The sequence below is a fragment of the Chiloscyllium punctatum genome, chromosome 24 (assembly GCF_047496795.1).
Source record: "Chiloscyllium punctatum isolate Juve2018m chromosome 24, sChiPun1.3, whole genome shotgun sequence".
NCBI lineage: Eukaryota > Metazoa > Chordata > Chondrichthyes > Orectolobiformes > Hemiscylliidae > Chiloscyllium > Chiloscyllium punctatum.
The window spans coordinates 36591865-36611687 of record NC_092762.1 but is presented as its reverse complement, the minus strand read 5'-3'; the positions used below and the strand labels follow the sequence as shown (position 1 = coordinate 36611687).

General features: G+C 46.0%; 1 protein-coding gene across 3 annotated transcripts in view; it reads right to left on the bottom strand.

Annotated features, from left to right (window-relative positions):
- The window catches only part of LOC140494454 (phospholipid phosphatase-related protein type 3-like), a 141536-nt gene that overhangs the window by 109664 nt on the left and 12049 nt on the right, over positions 1-19823 (bottom strand). The gene's annotated exons all lie outside the window — the stretch shown is intronic.

Here is a 19823-nt window from a genome sequence, read left to right as displayed (position 1 = left end):
GGAACTTGTTGTAAATGAAAACTGAGAGGAACTGGGATACAGTCTTGACCAGATCAAGATTGATGACGTTGATGTGCTGGAAATTTTGGAAAACATTAACATTGATAATTCCCCATGGTTAGACCAGATTTATCCTCGGCTGCTCTGGGAAGCGAGAAAGGAGGTTACTAAGCCGCTGGCAAAGATCTTTGCCTCCTCACTCTCCACAGGAGTCGTACCGGGGGATTGGAAGGAGGCGAATGTTGTTCCTCTTTTAAAGAAGTGCAATAGGGAAATCCCTGTCAATTACAGACCAGTCAGTCTTACGTCTGTGGTCAGCAAAGTTTTGGAAAGAATTCTGAGGGATAGGATTTATGAATATTTGGCAAAGCACAGTGTGATTAAAGGCAGTCAGCATGGCTTTGTGAGGGGCAGGTCATGCCTCACAAATCTTATTGAGTTCTTTGAGGAGGTGTCAAGACAGGATGTGGTATATATGGACTTCAGCAAGGCATTTGATAGGGTTCCCCATGGTAGGCTCATTCATAAAGTCAGGAAGTATGGGATACAGGGAGATTTGGCTATCTGGATTCAGAATTAGTTGGCTGACAGAAGGCAGAGAGTGGTTGTAGATGGAAAGTATTCTTCCTGGAGGTCAGTGTTGAGTGGGGTACCGCAGGGCTCTGTTCTTGGGCCTCTGCTCTTTGTAGTTTTTATAAATGACTTGGATGAGGAGGTTGAGGGGTGGGTTAGTAGATTTGCAGATGACACAAAGGTTGGAGGTGTCGTCGATAGTATAGAGGGCTACTGCAGGCTGTAGCGTGACATAGACAGGATGCAGACCTGGGCTGAGAAATGGCAGATGGAGTTCAACCTGGATAAATGTGAAGTGATGCATTTTGGAAAGTTGAACTCGAATGCTGAATATAGGATTAAAGACAGGATTCTTGGCAGTGTGGAGGAACAGAGGCATTTGGGTGTGCAAGTATATAGATCCCTCAAAGTTGCCACCCAAGTGGATGGGGTTGTTAAGAAAGCATATGGTGTTTTGGCTTTCATTAACAGGGGGATCGAGTTTAAGAGCCACAAGGTTTTGCTGCAGCTCTACAAGTCCCTGGTGAGACCACACTTGGAAAATTGTGTCCAGTTCTGGTCACCCTACTATAGGAAAGATACAGAGGCTTTGGAGAGGGTGCAAAGAAGGTTTACCAGGATGCTGCCGGGACTGGAGGGCTTGCCTTATGAAGAAAGGTTGAATAAGCTCGGACTTTTCTCTCTGGAGAGAAGGAGGAAGAGAGGAGACCTGATCGAGGTGTACAAGAGGAATGGATAGAGTCAATAGCCAGGGACTTTTCCCCAGGGAGGGACTGGTATGAGGAGTCGTAGTTTGAAGATATTTGGAGCAAGGTATAAAGGAGACTTCAGAGGTAGGTTCTTCACGCAGAGAGTTGTGAATGCATGGAATGCGTTGCCAGTGGTGGTGTTGGAAGCAGAGTCATTGGGGACATTTAAGCGACTGCTGGACATGCACATGGAGAGCAGTGAGTTGAGGCGTGCGTTGGTTATGTTACTATGTTTTACATTCGGATTAAATCTCGGCACAACATTGTGGGCCAAAGGGCCTGTTCTGTGCTGTACTTTTCTATGTTCTATTTCAATGTCGACAGTGAGCTAGAAACTTGGAGACTGTAAGAACCATGAAGATAGTATTAATAAGGGGAAGAGTAGGCAGAGAACAGATGAACACCAAAGAACTGGTGGCGTGAAGTGCACATACTTTAATACAAGGAGTATAGTGGGTAAGGCAGATGAACTTAGGTCTTGGATTGGTGCCTGGGAGTATGACATTATTGCCATCACAGAGACTCAGTTGAAGGACATAGAACATAGAACAATACAGCACAGAACAGGCCCTTCGGCCCACGATGTTGTGCCGAACATGTGTACTAGCTTAAGCACCTATCCAATTGCCACTTAAAGGTCACCAATGATTCTGACTCTGCCACTCCCACAGGCAGCGCATTCCATGCCCCCACCACTCTCTGGGTAAAGAACCTACCACTGACATCCCCCCTATACCTTCCACCCTTCACCCTAAATTTATGCTCCCCTTGTAACACTCTGTTGTACCCTGGGAAAAAGTTTCTGACTGTCTACTCTATCTATTCCTCTGATCATCTTATAAACCTCTATCAAGTCACCCCTCATCCTTCGCCGTTCCAATGAGAAAAGGCCTAGCACTCTCAACCTATCCTCGTATGACCTATTCTCCATTCCAGGCAACATCCTGGTAAATCTCCTCTGCACCCTCTCCAAAGCTTCCACATCTTTCCTAAAGTGAGGTGACCAGAACTGCACACAGTACTCCAAATGTGGCCTTACCAAGGTCCTGTACAGCTGCAACATCACCTCACGACTCTTGAATTCAATCCCTCTGCTAATGAACATTAATACACCATAGGCCTTCTTACAAGCTCTATCCACCTGAGTGGCAACTTTCAAAGATCTATGAACATAGACCCCAAGATCCCTCTGCTCCTCCACCTTACTAAGAACCCTACCGTTAACCCTATATTCCACATTCTTGTTTGTCCTTCCAAAATGGACAATCTCACACTTGACAGGGTTGAACTCCATCTGCCACTCCTCAGCCTAGCTCTGCATCATATCTAAGTCCCTTTGCAGCCGACAACAGCCCTCCTCACTATCCACAACTCCACCAATCTTCGTGTCGTCTGCAAATTTACTGACCCACCCTTCGACTCCCTCTTCCAAGACATTAATAAAAATTACAAACAGCAGAGGACCCAGAACTGATCCCTGTGGAACTCCACTTGTAACTGGGCTCCAGGCTGAATATTTACCATCTACCACCACTCTCTGACTTCGACCGGTTAGCCAGTTCTCTATCCAACTGGCCAAACTTCCCACTATCCCATGCCTCCTGACTTTCCGCATAAGCCTACCATGGGGAACCTTATCAAATGCCTTACTAAAATCCATGTACACTACATCCACTGCTCTACCCTCACCCACATGCTTGGTCACCTCCTCAAAGAATTCAATAAGACTTGTAAGGCAAGACCTGCCCCTCACAAATCCGTGCTGGCTGTCCTTAATCAAGCAGTGTCTTTCCAGATACTCATAAATCCTATCCCTCAGTATCCTTTCCATTACTTTGCCTACCACCGAAGTAAGACTAACTGGCCTGTAACTCCTGGGGTTATCCCTATTCCCTTTTTTGAACAGCGGCACAACATTCACCACTCTCCAATCCCCTGGCACCACCCCCATTGGCAGTGAAGACGAAAAGATCATTGCCAACGGCTCTGCAATTTCCTCCCTTGTTTCCCACATAATCCTAGGATATATCCCGTCAGGCCCAGGGGACTTGTCTATCCTCAAGTTTTTCAAAATGTCCAACACATCTTCCTTCCTAACAAGTGTCTCCTCTAGCTTACCAGTCCGTTTCATACTCTCCTCTTCAACAATACGGTCCCTCTCATTTGTAAATACTGAAGAAAAGTACTCATTCAAGACCTCTCCTATCTCTTCTGACTCAATACAGTCTCCCACTATTGTCCTTGATCGGACCTACCCTCGTTCTCGTCATTCTCATGTTTCTCACATACGCATAAAAGGCCTTGGGGTTACCTTGATCCTACCCACCTAAGATTTTTCATGCTCTCTCTTAGCTCTCCTAATCCCTTTCTTCAGCTCCTTCCTGGCTATCCTGTATCCCTCCAATGCTCTGTCTGAACCTTGTTTCCTCAACCTTATGTAAGCCTTGCAACTCTGATCCGGAGTTCTTCCAGCAACCAACACTTGCTGCAGATGTGGTCACTGCCGTTCACAATGGGATCAGCCAGCTCCCACATCATACATCTGCTGCTATTGGGGGGCCTGTAGTAAACACCCAACAAGGTGACTGCACCTTTCCTATTTCTGACTTCAGCCCATACTACCTCCAAAGGCAGATCCCCCTCGTCTGCCTTTCTGCAGCTGTTATACAATTTCTAGTTAGCAACGCCAACCCCGCTCCTTGTTTACCACCCCCCCCCCCCAATCTTACTGAAACATCTGTAACCAGGAACCTCCAACAACCATTCCTGTCCATCTTCTATCCACATTTCAGTGATGGCCACAACATCGTAGTCCCAGGTACAGATCCACGCCTTAAGTTCACCCACCTTATTTCTGATACTCCTTGCGTTGAAGTATACACACTTGATTCTGGATTAGTGGTACTGGAAGAGCACAGCAGTTTAGGCAGCATCCAAGGAGCTTTGAAATTGATGTTTCGGTCAAAAGCCCTTCATCAGGAATAAAGGCAGTGAGCCTGAAGCATGGACAGATAAGCTAGAGGAGGGTGGGGGTGGGGAGAAAGTAGCATAGAGTACAATGGGTGAGTGGGGGAGGGGATGAAGGTGATAGGTCAGGGAGGAGAGGGTGGAGTGGATAGGTGGAAAAGGAGATAGGCAGGTAGGACAAGTCCAGATAAGTCATGGGGACAGTGCTGAGCTGGAAGTTTGGAACTAGGGTGAGGTGGGGGAAGGGGAAATAAGGAAACTGTTGAAGTCCACATTGATGCCCTGGGGTTGAAGTGTTCCGAGGCGGAAGATGAGGCGTTCTTCCTCCAGGCGTCTGGTGGTGAGGGAGCGACGGTGAAGAAGGCCCAGGACTTCCATGCCCTCGACAGAGTGGGAGGGGGAGTTGAAATGTTGGGCCACGGGGCGGTGTGGTTGATTGGTGCGGGTGTCCCGGAGATGTTCCCTAAAGCGCTCTACTAGGAGGCGCCCAGTCTCCCCAATGTAGAGGAGACCGCATCGGAAGCAACGGATACAATAAATGAAATTAGTGGATGTGCAAGTAAAACTTTGATGGATGTGGAAGGCTCCTTTAGGGCCTTGGATAGAGGTGAGGGAGGAGGTGTGGGCACAGGTTTTACAGTTCCTGCAGTGGCAGGGGAAAGTGCCAGGATGGGAGGGTAGGTTGTCAGGGGGGTGTGGACCTGACCAGGTAGTCATGGAGGGAACGGTGTTTGTGGAAGGCGGAAAGGGGTAGAGAGGGAAATATATTCCTGGTGGTGGGGTCTGTTTGGAGGTGGCGGAAATGTCGGCGGATGATTTGGTTTAAGCGAAGGTTGATAGGGTGGAAGGTGAGCACCAGGGGCGTTCTGTCCTCGTTACAGTTGGAGGGGTGGGGTCTGAGGGCGGAGGTGCGGGATGTAGACAAGATGCGTTGGAGTGCATCTTTAACCACGTGGGAAGGGAAATTGCGGTCTCTAAAGAAGGAGGCCTTCTGGTGTGTTCTGTGGTGGAACTGGTCCTCCTGGGAGCAGATCCGGTGGAGGCGGAGGAATTGGGAATACGGGATGGCATTTTTGCAAGAGGTAGGGTGGGAAGAGGTGTAATCCAGGTAGCTGTGGGAGTCGGTGGGTTTATAAAAAATGTCAGTGTCAAGTCGGTCGTCATTAATGGAGATGGAGGACGTCCAGGAAGGGGAGGGAGGTGTCAGAGATGGTCCAGGTAAATTTAAGGTCAGGGTGGAATATGTTGGTGAAAGCCCATCTCTGTGTCTGCAAGTATTCCCTGTCGGTGCTACCTTCTCCACAGCCTCCCTACATTCTTGGACATCCTGAAAAACAGCTAACCTAAGGAAGGGCATGATTGGCACCTCAATGCTCCAGGATATAGCTGCTTCAGACAGGACAGGGCGGGAAGTAAAAGGGGGGGGGACTGGAGTTGCATTACTGGTCAGGGATGATATCACAGCTGTGCTAAAGGTGGGCGGCACGGTGGCACAGTGGTTAGCACTGCTGCCTCACAGCGCCAGAGACTCAGGTTCAATTCCCGCCTCAGGCGACTGACTGTGTGGAGTTTGCACGTTCTCCCCATGTCTGCATGGGTTTCCTCCGGGTGCTCCGGTTTCCTCCCACAGTCCAAAGATGTGCAGGTCAGGTGAATTGGCCATGCTAAATTGCCCGTAGTGTTAGGTAAGGGGTAAATGTAGGGGTATGGGTGGGTTGCGCTTCGGCGGGGCGGTGTGGACTTGTTGGGCCGAAGGGCCTGTTTCCACACTGTAAGTAATCTAATCTAATCTAATCTAAAGGAGGACATTATGAGGGGTTTAAGGAGTGAGGCATTGTGGGTGGAGCTAAGAAATAAGCAGGGTGCAGTTACATTGTTGGGGCTGTAATACAGGCCTCCCAACAGTGAGCATGAGGTAGAAGAACAAATAAGTCAACAGATTATGGAAAGATGAAGAAGCAATAGGGTAGTGGTGATGGGAGATTTTAATTTTCCCAACATTGGCTTGGATACACTTAATGTCAGAGATCTGGATGGGGCAGAATTTGTAAGAAGCATCAGGAGAGTTTTATAGAGCAGTTTGTCAATAGCCCAACGAGTGAAGGACCTAGTACTGGGGAATGAACCAGGACAGGTGGTGGAAGTTGCATGGGGGATTTCTTTGGGAACAGTGACCACAATTCTGTAAGTTTTAGAATATTTATACACAAAGATGAGAGTGGTTCTCGGGGAAGAGCACTAAACTGGGCCAAGGCCAATTATATCAAAATTAGGTAGGAGCTGGGATTTGTGGATTGGACACAGCTGTTTGTAGGGAAGTCCACATTTGAGATGTGGGAGGCTTTCAAAAATAGGCTAAAGATAGTCAGGATAGGCATGTCCCATTGAAGGCAAGGGATAGGAAAGGCAAGATTTGTGAACCGTGGATGACGGGAGAAATCGTACATATAGCCAGGAGGAAAAGAAAAGCATACATAAGGTCCAGGCAGCTAAGAACAGAACGGGCCCTGGAGGAATATCGGAAAAGTAGGACCAGTCTTAAACAAGGAATCAAACAGGCAAAAAGCGGTCATGAAATAGCTTTAACGGGCAGAATTAAGGAGAATCCCAAAGCCTTTTATTCGTATATAAGAAGTAAGCGGGTAATTAGAGAAAGGATTAGTCCACTAAAAGATAACGAAGGAAGGCTGTGTGTAGAACCTGAGAGAATGAGTGAGGTCCTGAATGATTACTTTGCATCAGTGTTCACTGAAGAGAGGGACATGATGAATGTTGAGATTACAGATTGAAGTTTGAATAGTCTGGATCACGTTGACATAAGTAGGGAAGATGTGTTGGGTAGGCTGGAGGTTATTAAGGTGGACCAATCCCCAGGACCGGATGGGATCTATCCCAGGTTGCTGAGGGAGGTGAGAGAGGAAATAGCTGGGGCCCTGACAAATATCTTTGTGACATCCTTAAATACAGGTGAGGTGCCAGAGGACTGGAGGGTTGCTCATGTTGTCCCCCTGTACAAGAAGGGTGGTAGGGATATTCCGAGTAACTACAGTGAGCCTGACATCAGTGTTGGGAAAGCTGCTGGAGAAGGTACTGAGGGATAAGATCTATTTATATTTAGAAAAGAATGGGCTTATCAGTGATAGGCAACATGTTTTTTTTTGCAGGGGAGATTGTAGCTTACTAGCTTAATCAAGTTCTTTGAGGAAGTGACCAAGTTGATGGATGAAGGAGGGGCTGTTAATGTCATACACATCGACTTTAGTAAGGCATTTGATAAGGTTCCCCATGATAAACTAATAGAGAAAGTGAAGTCACATGCTGTGCAGGGTGTTCTCGCCAGGTGGATAAAGAACTGGTTGAGCAACAGGAGACAGAGAGTAGGAGTTGAAGGAAGTTTCTCGAAATGGAGGAAGGTGACCAGTGGTGATCCACAGGGGTCAGTGCTGGGGCCACTGTTGTTTGTGATATACATAAATGATCTGGAAGAGGGCACTGTTGGTATGATCAGCAAGTTTGCAGATGACACAAAGATTGGTGGAGTAGCAGAAAGCATGTCAAAGAATACAGGAGCATATAGATAGACTAGTGAGTTGGGCAGAGAAGTGGCAGATGGAGTTCAATCCAGCCAAATGTGAGGTGATACATTTTGGGAAGTCCAATTCTAGATCGAATTATATAGTAAACGGAAGAGCCTTGGGAAAGGTTGATGAGCAGAGACATCTGGGAGTGCAGGACCATTGTACTCTGAAGGTTGCTGCACAGGTGGATATAGTGGACAAGTAAGCATATGGTATGCTTGCCTTCATCGGACAGGGTATTGAGTGTAAGAGCTAGCAGGTCATGTTAAAATTATACATGATATTGGTTTGGCCACATTTTGAATACTGTGTACAGTTCAGGTCACCACACTACCAAAAGGATGTGGACGCTTTGGAGAGGGTGCAGAGAAGGTTTACAGGGATATTGCCTGGTATGGAAGGTGCTAGCTATGAAGAGAGGGTGAGTAGGTTAGGTTTGTTTTCACTAGAAAAAAGGAGATTGAGGGGGGACCTGATTGAGGTTTAAAAAATCATGAAGGATATAGACAGGGCGGATAGAGACAAGCTTTTTCCCAGGGTGAAGGGGATTCAATAACGAGAGGTCACGCTTTCAAGGGGATACACTCGGCAAGTACTTTACACAGAGGGTGGTGGATGTCTGGAATGTGTTGCCAGCAAAGGTGGTAGAGGCAGGCACGGTAGATTCATTTAAGATGCATTTGGACAGATGCATGAGTAGGTGGGGAACAGAGGGATACAGATTCTGAAGAATTGGGCGACAGGTTTAGACAATGGATTTGGATTGGCTCAGGCTTCGAGGGCCGAATCGCCTGTTCCTGGGCTGTAAATTTTCTTTGCTCTTTGTTTTTTCGTAGTAGTGTCTCGTTGAATAGGAGAGCCATGTACTGGAGTATAGGAGTTGTGAGGTCATGTTGCAGCTACAGGGACATTGGTGAGGCCACTTTTGAAATATTGCACTCAATTCTGCTCTCACTGCTATAGGAAGGATATTCTGAAAGGGTTCAGAAAAGATTTATAAGGATGTTGCCAGAGTTGGACGGTTTGAGAGAAAGGCAGAGGCTGAGTAGGCTGGGGTTATTTTCCCTGGAACGTCAGAGGCTGAGGTTTTTCACCCCATCTATGTGCCCCAACCTTATGAAATCATGGGGCGCATGGACAGGGTGAATAGCCAAGGTCTTTTTCCTGGGTAGGGGAGTCCAAAAGTAGAGATCATAGCTTTAAGGAGAGGGGAAAGATTTAGAAGGGACCTCGGGGCAGATTTTTCATGCAGGGGATGGTGTGTTTATGGAATGAGCTGCCAGAGGAAGTAGTGAAGGCTGGGACAATTAAAAGACATCTAAATGGATATATGAAGAGGAAGGTTTAGAGCGATGTGGGCAAAATGCTGGCAAATAGGATGAGGTTAATTTCGGATATCTGGTCAGCATGGATGAGGTACAAGTGAAGTCAGCACTCCCCACTGACCACAGGGCCACTGACTGAGATTAAAAAATTCACATCACAGGTTCTTTTACAACTCAATGTTCTTCACCATTGTATTCGGAATGAACATCCAGTATACACATTAACATAGCTCCTCTCATCTGGAGAGTCAGCAACTCATTCCAAAAACAAACTCCCTCCTGAGTCAGCATTCTCTGACAGCTTTGGATTTGCTTCAGACATAATTTCCCAGTTTCACTTTGGGTTCACTTGCGAAAATCATCCAAAAGCTCAAAACAACAAATATCATTTTCCCATTATTCAACGTAACAAGACATGACCCAGCCAGCCTTCAAGGGAGACAGAAAAGAAGAAGTACTGTCTCCACCACTTCATCTGTCACATTTAAATCAGGCAATCATTTAACTGTTTTCCATTTCTTATAGTTTTTTGTACCATCGCTGCTTCCCGTACTTGATGTGCTCCAGTTGGAACAGACATTGATTTGAGTGGTTCACACCTGAAGGTGCAAGTCTCCTGTATATTCAATTTGCTGGATGAGGTTTTGGGTTACACTGTGCGTGACTCAACTCTAACTGCAGGAACCAAGATGTTCAATAAACAGATAGCACCTTGTTCAGATCCAATTACCTTGTGTGCTCAAAACGCTCTGAACAGTGTTAGATGACAGTTTTTATAGTGATAGCCTACAATTTTGGTCAGTTGTAATTGTGTTGCCACATTAAACCCAATCATGCTTCAAGCTGACGAACCACACCAAAGGCAAGTTGCCCACTCTGCACAGGTTAGAGGATACATCGGATATTAACTCTGTGTCAGGTACTGCCGGTGATCACACAGATCTAGGAGGCCATCAATTTAACTCCTATTACACATTACACTGGCACTTCCATGTAGGCCTGAGAGAGCAGTCCTTCAGGAGACAATGTGACCTTCTGGGTGAATGTTAAATTGAGATGCCCTCTACCTGCCAGAGTCAAAACAGAAGAACTTTTGGGGAGGGGGCGAACATTGCTCATTGGATACCTAAGCTTTACCCTGCTGTCAGTCTGCTGTCATCCCCAGTCAGGCCAAATCCAACCCTCACTCCTTGGACTTGTCATTAGCTCATCATTTCAAAGCCTGACAGAAAGTTGGGTGGCACAATGGTTCAGGGGTCAGCGCTGCTGCCTCATAGCACCAGGGACCCAGGTTCGATTCCAGCCTCGGGTGACTGTCTGTTTCGGAGTTTGCATGTTTTCCCCGTGTCTGCATGGGTTTCCTCCCACAGGTGGATTGGCTATGCTAAATTAACCATAGCATCCAGGGATGTACAGGCTGGTGGCTTAGTCATGGGAAATGCAGGGTTACAGGGATATTGTAGGGGGTGGATCTTGACGGGATGCTCTTCCGAGGCACAGTGTTGATTCAATGGGCTGAATGACCACTGTAGGTATTCTATGAAACGTTTCCAACCCCCACACGCCTGCCAAAGCCAGAACTCCCTTCTGGACTCCCACCCAACCTGTCCACTCAGACTGTCCCCCTGAGCTTGCTGAATGTACCCAATGGGCTCTCCTCTGCCCATCACCCCTGACCCGGGCCTCAGACTCTGAGTGAGTCACCATCTGAAAGAACCCAGAAGAAACAAACAAAATCTTGAGCAACCAACATTCAAAGCACAGGACAACGACGCAAATTGAAGGACAATCTCACAATACAAGATGATTAGTCATCCTGGAGGGAGGTTCAGTAAAGATTCTGCATACAACCTGATAACATAGAACACTGCCCTGCCAAAATTCAGGAGCCAAGCAGACAGGAGGTGCATGCAACTTCTGTCTAAAGTGTTAGCACAAAAGAATAAGGAATAGTTCATAGAATAATGTGGAAGCAGGCCATTCGATTCTAAACCGAACCACCGAGGAGCATCCAACCCAGACTTACCCCATTCCTGCAACCCTGAATTTCCTCTGGCTAACCTAACCTGGGAGAAAGTGAGGCCTGCAGATACTGGAGATCAGAGTTGAAAAGTGTGGTGCTGGAAAAGCACAGTCGGTCAGGTAGCACCCAAGGAGCAGGAGAATTGACGTTTTGGGCAGAAGCCCTTCATAAGAATGCTCAATCGACCTGCACACAATGGGCAATTTAACACGGCCAATCCAACTAACCTGCACATCTTTGGACTGTGGGAGGAAACCAGAACAACCAGAGGAAACCCCCCACACAGGGGAGAATGTGCAAACTCCACACAGAGGATGGAATTGAACCCAGGTTCCTGGCACAATGAGGCAGCAGTGCTAACCACTGAGCCACCGTGCTGCCCATTGATGTGACACACGGGATGGAGATTTTCAGATGATAGAATCTGCAGACTTCAGCCAAACACTACTTCACAGGTCACACTTTCCCAGAAAATCTCAACTGGGCATGGCCAAAGTTGGCTGATTATCAGATGCCAATTAATATTCGGTTGGAATTCTGGTTGCTCCCAGTGCACACTGATTATTCACATTAAAGACCAGGTCAACACAGTCACAGCCTTCCATCAATTCCAAGTTGTTTTTGTGGCTGGGAAAGATCCCGGCACATTTTCAGAGAAGAACAGGAGCATCTTCCATTGGTGACTCAATATAGAGGGAAAGAAGTTGTGTTTATTGATGGCTGATCATGGAGCTTCAAAACATGGAGCCAACAAGGGAGAGAATTGAATCACTGATATAATGTAGGAAATACCTTTGGGTTGGGAGCAATCTCCTCATTGTTCTGAACTCATCTTTATTGGTCAAGTGCATTGAGTATTGGAGTTGAGAGATCATGTTAGGCTGTACAGGACTTTGGTTAGGCTACATTTGGAATACTGCATTCAATATGGTATCCCTGCAGTAGGAAAATATTATTCAACTTGAAAAGGCCCAAAAAAGATTTACAAGATGTTGCCAGGGTTGGAGGATTTAAGAAATAGGGAGAGGCTGAAAAGGCTGGGGCTTATTTTCCAGGAATATCAGAGGCTGAGGGATGACCTTATAGAGGTTTATAAAATCATGAGGGGCATGGATAGGTTGAATCACCAAGTTCATTTTCTCAGGGTAACGGAGTCCAAAACTAGAGGGCTTAGGTTTAAGGTGAGAGGGGAAAGATTTAAAGGGACGTAAGGGGCAACTTTTTCACACAGAGGGTGGTGCGTGCATGGAGTGGGCTGCCAGAGTAAGTGGTGGAGGCTGGTATAATTACAAAAGATGTCTGGATGGGAATATGAATAGGAAGGGGTTAGACAGATATGGGCCAAATGCTGGCAAATGGGACTGGATTAGTTTAGGATATTTGGTTGGTGTGGACAAGTTGGACTGAAAAGTCTGTTTCCATGCTGTACATGTCTATCAAGAGTGTGATGCTGGAAAAGCACAGGAGGTCAGGCAGCATCCAAGGAGGAGGAGAATCGACGTTTCAGGTGTAAGCTCTTTATCAATAATGATGCTTGTAGGTCGGAGGCCTGAGAGATAAATGGGAGGGGTGTGGGTCTAGGGGGAAGGTAGCTAAGAATGCAATTGGTAGGTGAAGGTGAGGGAGAAGGTGATAGGTCAGAGAGGAGGGTGAAGCAGATAGATGGGAAAGGTGATGGTCAGGAGGGCAGTGCTGAGTTGGAGGCTTGGGATAGGGATAATGTGGGAGGAGGGGAAATGAGGAAACTGGTGAAATCCACATTGATCCCATGTGGTTGTAGGGTCCCAAGGCAGAATATGAGGTGTTCTTCCTCCTGCTGTCAGGTGGTAAGGGTTTGGTGATGGAGGAGGCCCAGGACGTGCATGTCCTTTATGGAGTGGGAGGGGGAGTTGAACTGTTCAACCATGGGACTGTGGGGTTGGTTAGTGTGGGTGTCCCAAAGATGTTCTCTGAAATGATCCTCAAGTTGGTGTCCTGTCTCCCTGATGTAGAGGAGACCACATCGGGTTCAACGGATACAGGAGATGACATTGGTAGAGGTATAGGTACATTTCTGTTGGATGTGGAAGGATCCTTTGGGGCCTTGGACAGAGGTGAGGGGGGTGGGGGGGGGGGGGGGGTGGTTAGGGAGGTGTGGGTGCAGGTTCTGCAAATCCTGCATTGGCAGGGGAAGGTGCTGGGAGTGGATGATGGGCTGATTGGGGGCATGGACCTGACGAGGGAGTCACGGAAGGAATGGTCTCTCCGAAACACTGATAGAGGTGAGGAGGGAAATGTATCTCTAGAGATGGGGTCTGTTTGTAGGTGGAGGATGATGCACTGTATGTGGAGGTTGGTGGTGTGTCTGGTGGTGGGGTCCGTTTGTAACTGATGGAAGTGGCGGAAGATGCTCTGGTGGCGAGGTCCGTTTTAATTTCTATATCTCTATGACGCGATTGGATTCAGTCTTTTGGTAAATGGGAACACAGAGCAAGAAGACCATGTCAGTCTCACCACCCTGACAAACGTATCTTTAAGTTAGGAAATAAATAATACTGGCAAAGGCTGCTCAGTAAAGGTGTTTCAGAGAAGGCCTTAAAATCGTAGAATCAAACCAGTACAGAAGAGGCCCACCTGCCTGTAGAGTCTGACTGACAATAACCATCTGAAAGTGGAGAGGTAGGAAGATTGAGAATTAAAGAGCAGGAATTCCAGAGCTCGGAGCCTCGGAAACTGAAGCCATGGCTAGGTGAAGAAATTGGGAGGCACATGTCAGAATCACTGAAATGCTTGTGCTTGAAGCAGATTGCCCTTTGCCCTGTCAGGAACACTGCAAAGTCAGCCAAGAGAGGCCAGGAGAGCACACACAGGCTCCTAGTAACCACTTTATCCTCAATTTGCACCCAGTGAAGAGGTCATTGCCAGGAGGTGAATCGGGTGAAAATTGGCTTGGCACTAGTGATTTACGAATGGTCACCCTTTCACAGACTGGTTGAACTTGAAATAATGAATAGTCATACCTCCAGATTTCATCGTGAAGAGACACAGTCAGCAAGCAAGGCTGTTCAATTTCACACATGATTCGGAGATGCCGGTGTTGGACTGGGGCGTACAAATTTAAAAATCACACAACACCGGGTTATAGTCCAACAGGTTTAATTGGAAGCACTAGCTTTCGGAGCGACGCTCCTTCATCAGGTGATTGTGGAGGGCTCGATCGTAACACAGAATTTATAGCAAAAATTTACAGTGTGATGTAACTGAAATTATACATTGAAACATTGATTGTTAAGCCTTTCATCTGTTAGAATACAGTGATAGTTTCACTTCTTTCATGTGTAAATCACAAAACCATTTTTTTAAAGTTGCATTCTCAGATTACCTACATAAATTCATGCAGTTTTTGAGCTCAGAGCTCTACATGAATGCATGCAGTTTTTGAGCAAACTACAATGTAACTCTGCAAATACAAATTCACCACACAAAATATGTGTGTGCATGTGGGCCTTTGTCTGTCTGTGTGTGTCTGGGGTGGGGGTTGTGAGTGTGAGAAAGTGTGTGTGTCTGTGTGTGTGTGTGTGTAGTGAGTGCAGAGTGTCTTAAGTTTGTGAGGGGGTGCATGTGTGAGTGTGGGAGTGTGTGTGTCTCTAAGGGTGTGTGTGGGGGTCTGTGTGCGCGTCTGTGTGTACCTGTGTCCGTGTGTATGTGAGAGTGTACGTGAGAATTTCACACAGTTCACATTGTTTGGGCACAGCCCTTTGACAGTCATGGCCCCAAGGCTTTTCCATCTAATCCTCTGAGTATCAGAGCAGCAACTCAGCATGAAAATAACAACGGCAAGCAGCTCCCAGCTCGTGTGCTTCGCATGGCCAATGAGTTAATGAAGGAATGTTTGACGCAGTGATGTTCTGCCTCATTAGTCTCTCTGCTTCAAATGTGCAAATGAAATTCATTTCTACCCAGTTCAGAATGACAGGTGACTGGAAGGTGGAACTAACTCCATCAGTTCATGTAGAATTAAATTGTTCTAAGAGATCGGAATGCAACATATTCCATCGATGCATTAAATGTGGTAACTCAGGCCATCAGCAGCTGAATCTGGATGTACATACATGCAATTATTTTTATTGTACATCACATTGTTGCCATCTACAGCTATCCTCAAGACTATGAACAAAGAACAAAGAACATTACAGCACAGGAACAGGCCCTTCAGCCCTCCAGGCCTGCGCCAATCCAGATCCTTGATCTAAACCTGTCACCTATTTTCTAAGGATCTCCATCCCTCTGCTCCCTGCCCATTCATGTATCTGTCTAGATACATCTTAAATGATGCAATGTGCCCGTCTCTACCACCTCCTATGGCATCGCATTCCAGAAACCCACCACCCTCTGCGTAAAGAACTTTCCTTGCATATCTCCCCTAATCTTTCCCCCTCTCACTTTGAACTTGTGACCCCTAGTAATTGAGTCCCCCACTCTGGGAAAAAGCTTCCTCCTATCCATCCTGTCTATACCTCTCATGATTTTGTATACCTCAATCAGGCCTCCCCTCAACCTCTGTCTTTCTACTGAAAATAATCCTAAATTATTCAATCTCTGTTCATAGCTAGCACCCTCCATACCAGGCAACATCTTGGTGAACCTCCTCTGCTCCATCTCCAAAGCACCCACATCCTTAGTAATATGACCAGAACTGTACGCAGTATTCCAAATGTGGTCGAACCAAAGTCTAATAAAACTGTAACATGACCTGCCAACACTTGTACTCAACCCTGTCCGATGAAGGAAAGCATACCTTATCTCTTCTTGACCACTCTATTGACCCACATTGCCACCTTCAGGGAACAATGGACCTGAACACCCAGATCTCTCTGTACATCAATTTTCCTCAGGGCTTTTCCATTTACTATACAGTTCACTTTTGAATTGGATCTTCCAAAATGCATCACCTCGCATTTGCCCAGATTGAACTCCATCTTCCATTTCTCTGCCTAACTCTCCAATCTATCTATATTCCACTGCACTATCTGACAGTCCCCATCAATCTGTACTTCTCCATCAATCGTAGCATCATCTGCAAACTTGCTAATCCGACCACCTATACCTTCCTCCAAATCATTCGCATATATCACGAACAACAGTGGTCCCGACACAGATCCCTGTGGAACAGTTCTCCAGTTTGAGAAACTTTCTTGAACTACTACTCCCTGTCTCCTGTTGCCCAGCCAGTTCTCTATCCATCTAGCTAGTACACCCTGGACCCCATGCGACTTCACTTTCTCCATCAGCCTACCACAGGGAACCTTACTGAAGTCCATGTATATGACATCTAAAACCCTCCCCTCATCAACTTTGTCACTTCCTCAAAGAATTCTATTCAATTGGTAAGACATGACCTTCCTTGCACAAAACTATGTTGCCTACCACTGATAAGCCAAGTTTCTTCCAAATGGGAACAGAACCCATCCCTCAGTATCTTCTCCTGAAGCTTCCTTACCACTGACTTAAAATCATAGAGTCAGTCATACAGCAGGGGAACAGACCCTTCAGTCCAACCAGTCCATGCTGACCATAATCCCAAACTAAACTAGGCTCATATCCCTCCAAACATTTATTATTCATGCACTTATCTAAACGCCTTTCAAATGTTGTAACTGTATCCATATACACCACTTCCTCTGGAAGCTCATTAGATACACAAACCACTGTCTGTGTAAAATAAATTGCCCCTCGTGTCTTTTTTAAAATCTTTCTCCTCTCACCTTAAAAATATGCCCCTTAGTCTTGAAATATCCGACCCCAGGAAAAATCTTGAAATATCTAGACCCCTCATGATTTTAGCGTCATTTAAGATGTCTCTGGACAGATACATAAATGGGCAGGGAGCAGAGGGATACAGACCTGACTTCAGGCTCACCGATCTATAATTACCTGGATTAGCCCTGCTACCCTTCTTAAACAAGGGGACAACATTAGCAATTCTCCAGTCATCCGGGACCTCTCCCATGTTCAAGGATGCTGCAAAGATATCTGTTACAGCCTCACATTTTCCTCTACTCGCTTTCCTTAGTAACCTGGGATAGATCCCAACCGGATCTGGGGACTGGTCCAGCTTAAGGCCTTTTAGTCTACCCAATAATTCCTCCCTCCTTATGCTGAACATCTATCCCTAACCTCAACATCCATCATGTCCCTCTCCTCGGTGAATACAGATGCAAAATACTCCTTAAGAGTATCATCGATTTTCTCTGACTCCAAGCATAATTTTCCTCCTTTGTCCTTGAGTGGGCCAATCCTTTCTCTAGTTACCCTCTTGCTCCTTATATATGAATGAAAGACTTTGGGGTTTTCCTTAACCCTGCTTGCTAAAGATATTTTATGATTCCTTTTAGCCCTCCGGCAGAGTCATAAAGTCATCGAGATATGCAACACAGAATCAAACCCTTCGGTCCAACTTGTCCATGCCAATTAGAAATCCAAACTTAACCTAGTCGCATTTGCCACCATTTGGCCCATATCTCTCCAATTCCTTGCTATTCATGTACACATCCAAATGACTTTTCAATAATTCCTCATTTCAGATCAGTCCTATTTTCCTGATATTCTTCCAAAGCTTTGTCAGTTTTTAGTCGTCTCAACCTTATATATGTTTCCTTTTTCTTCTTAGCTAATCTCACAATTTCACCTCTCATCCATGGTTCCCTAATCTCACTATTTCTATCCCACATTTTCACTCGAATATGTCTGTCCTGCACTCTAATCAATTGCTCTTTAGAAGTCTCCCAGATATCAAATGAGGATTTACCTTCAAAAAGCTCTTCCCAATCCACATTCCCCACCTCCTATTGAATTTTGTTATTGTTAGCCATCTCCCACTTTAGCACTCTTCCTTTAGGACCACTCTCGTCTTTGTATATGAGTATTCTAAAACCTACGGATTTACTTGTGATTGCTATTTTCAAAGTAATCCCCTCCTGAAGCTTCATCCACCTGGCTGGGCTCATTCCCCAACACCAGGTCCGGTATGGCCCCTTCCCAAGTTGGATTATTTACATACTGCTCTATAAAAACCATCCTGGATGCTCCTTACAAATTCTGTACCATCTAGACCTCTAGCATATGATTAAGGTGAAGTTGCCATAGTCTCACCAGATCACTGTCCTGTTCTGTTAGAGAGACAGAGAGATGATTGGTGATGGTTTAACCTGAGGGTCACAATGCCTCAGGTAAGGGGAGAAATTGAGAAGGAAAATCCTTCATGGTGACCACAGCCATTATGGGAATTGAACCAATGCTATTGGCATCACTATCTATCAGGTCTCCAAATAAACTCAAACAGTAAATTATCACTGAATTCCCTGGCCTATCATCAATCTGCATACCCCCATGCTCACACCAACTCCAAACATACTGCCTAGTTCATCTATTATCTCCAAACTTATAACAGCAGTGACGTAGATAGGTTTATTTCAATCTCAATATAACCTTGCCATTAATCCCAGAATTGTAATCTCTTCCATCCCACACCACATTTTCCTGTGGTTTTTGCCGATTCCTCAGGACCATTATGCATGACAATACGATAGAGTCAAGGTACTGTATGGCAGACAGGGCTTTAACTCAGTTTGTGCATTACCAGGAGACTGTGATTCATTTACAGTGACCTGAAGAGCAACTTATTCCACATAAAGTGTGGTTCGCATGTGGACTTAACACCAAAAGAAAGTGGTAGATGTTGGTACAGTACAACATTGAAAAGACATTTGGACAGGTACATGTGTAGGAAAGGCCCAGAGGGATATGGGCCAAATGCAGGAAAATGGGGCTAGTTTAGTCCAGGAGACCTGGCTAGCATAGACAAGCGAGACTGAAGGGTCCATTTCAGTGTTGTATAGCTCTCTGCAATGACAAGTTATGGAGTAATGTGACACCCAATAGCTGTTTGGAACATGTAGAGGAGCCATATAGAACAAAAAGAGATCCCCACTCTCAAGATCCTTCATCAGGAGTAATGGCCAACTCATTACTGAATTATGAGCTTGCTTTCATCAATACTTCTTAGTAATTTTTGTAATTTACATAAATGATTTGGATGCGAACATAGAACGTATAGTTAGTAAATTTGCAGATGACACCAAAATTGGAGGTGCAGTGGACAGCGAAGGTTGCCTCAGATTACAACAGGTTCTTGATCAGATGGGTAAATGGACTGAGGCGTGGCAGATGAAGTTTATTTTAGATAAATGCGAGGTGCTGCAATTTGAATTAGAATTGGAATTCCTATACTGCAGAAATAGGCCCTTCTGCCCAACAAGTCCACACCAGCCCTTTGAAGAGTATCCCACCCAGACCCAATACTCCACATTTCCCCTGACGAATGAACCTAACCTAAATATCCCTGAACATGATGGACAATTTATCCTGGCCAATTCCCCCCAACCTTCATATCCTTGGACACTGCAGGCAATTTAGCATGGCGTGGGTTGCACCTCACAGTGCCAGAGACCCGCGTTCAATTCCCGCCTCAGGCAACTGTCTGTATGGAGTTTGCACATTCTCCCCGTGTCTGCATGGGTTTGCTCTAGTTTACTCCCACAGTCCAAAAATGTGCAGGTTGGGTGAATTG